The sequence below is a fragment of the Vicugna pacos genome, chromosome X (genome assembly GCF_048564905.1).
Source record: "Vicugna pacos chromosome X, VicPac4, whole genome shotgun sequence".
Lineage (NCBI taxonomy): Eukaryota > Metazoa > Chordata > Mammalia > Artiodactyla > Camelidae > Vicugna > Vicugna pacos.
In genome coordinates, this window is record NC_133023.1 from 71,950,529 (window position 1) to 71,952,633 (window position 2,105).

Sequence of the window (2,105 nt, forward strand, 5' to 3'; positions counted from 1 at the left end):
GTTTTCATGTTTCTGTGGCTCACTCAACTCCTTCTGGTTCACATTGTTCCCCCCAAAAATGTATGTGATATGATTTATTAAGGTTTTACTTCCAAAATTACAATCATGTTTTAGTTTTCCCTTCCTGAGATTACTCCCAAATTTCCTTTATTGGAGTGTTAATTTTTTTTCCATTCAATTTCATCACATATTTGCGATGTCTTGGGTTTTGTCTAGCATGGTTGGCCATATCTATTGTGAATGGATTTTAATAGGATGAGTGTTAGAGGCTAAACCTGTTTTCAAGTTATTTCTTTTTTTGTTTTACCATTCATGTATTTATTCCACAATTAAAACAAATCATAATTTAAAGCCATAACATTTTTAAAAGGTAAAGGAAAATTTGTGTCACAGCTGCATTAATAAAACAGACATTGGCCTAAATTGCAACACTAAACAGGTATTCTCTGTTCCCATGGTGGAATAAATATGTTAACAATTACACAAAAATTTTCACTAAAGATCTGAGATGATGCAAATAACCCTTTGAAACTAACTGCCCGGTGAACAGAGGCAGGCTGCAAATAATTTCTATTAACATTTTACTGTTTAAGATGGAAAAATCCCCAAGGTGACTACTAACTCAGATATCTCATTTCATGTGCCTGGCCTTGGCTTCTGTCTTCCTTCCTCAGTCACATCCAAATCCAGAAAGGCTTCTCCACCCCATGCTCAAAACTCCACTGGTAGTCCCCAAGAACCTCAGCACAGACTGCCATTAATGAGCCTGTGTGCAACCTTCATTCAGAACCTCCAGAAAATCAGGAGCCCAGATGCGGAGGGCAGCATTCATTTCTTTAAACAATAGTTTTAGCTATCGAATGAGCTCTGACAGACCATGTGCATTTTATGAACAAACTAAAATATTGTCTTAATATCTTTCTACTTTCATGAAAAATGTTAAGAAAGGCCGTTCAAGTAAAAACAAAATTTACTGAAATAAAATGAAACATGAAAATTCAAAGGGTTTATGCCAAAAATCAAACCAGTCCTCAACAGCCTAACTCTTTTGTTTCTGGGCCATGTAGAGGGAGATCAGGCAGTAGATGGGCCCTCCCACCGTCAGCGCCATGGTGGTCCTGTGAAGCATTTGGTCAGGCAGGCCTCGTTTCAGGTGGATGGGCACACCGTCGGGTTTCTGGAGAAAACTTCTGTGGCTCTGGAACTTTGTTTTTCCAGCATAATCATATGCAGTCGAATTGGAACTCAGTTCAGTTAGTGTGGCAAGTATGCTAGGCGGTGCTTCTTTGGAAACCACAGGCGTTAATCCCTGAGGGCTATAAGCATCGGAAGGCCATGCTCCCGGTAATTTCTGCGTGAAGCCACTAAACTTGCAATACATGTCGGCCCCTATTTTCAAGTTATGCAAGAGTGTCACACTGTACTAATATAAACTCCTTGAGAGCAGAGTCGGCCGCCTACCACAGTACTAACACAACGCCTTTCATGTAATAGATGCTCAAAACGTGTGCTGTTGAATGAACCTCACCCTCCATGGACTAATAAAGACTAATACCTCATTTACTAAGAAGTCAGACGTCTAGATTCCATATTTTCCGCTACACAGTTGAAAACCTGATTACAAGCAAAAAAGGTTGAAATGAAGCAGGAATTGTCTGCCATAAATGTACTGTAAAGTAGCCAGGAAAGGACCATCCCAGGTCCTCACTCTGAGTATATTTCTTGCAGAGTCCCAACAACACTGACCAGCTCATTTCACAGCAGTGTTTTGGAAGATGGGCATTGGGTGGGAGTAAGGAGGAAATTGCTAAAGGCAATCACTCTGACCATAGCAAAATATAGTAGTTGAAAATAAGGAGGAAACAGAAAAAAGACTATATGATCAACAGAGCATTTTGTTTTGTGGATTGTTTTGGTGCTAACACTGCTCCTGCCTTGCTGTCTTGTGTAATTCAGAATTCAACTAGGAAGTCTGCTTTGTGCACATTTTGAAGATCTATCTATAAGATATAGGAAAGATTGGTAGAAATAAATGAAAAAGACAAAACTCCAACTTTCTGTAAGTTCATTGAGGAAGGAGACCTTGTTTTATTTTTCTGCCATTC

The 2,105-nt window shown here is 39.3% G+C and overlaps 1 pseudogene; it reads right to left on the reverse strand.

Moving 5' to 3' along the window:
- Window positions 1-1,039: 1,039 nt before the first annotated feature.
- LOC102528030 (cytochrome c oxidase subunit 7A2-like, mitochondrial pseudogene) lies at window positions 1,040-1,381 on the reverse strand (annotated as a pseudogene).
- Between the last annotated feature and the right edge of the window lie 724 nt (window positions 1,382-2,105).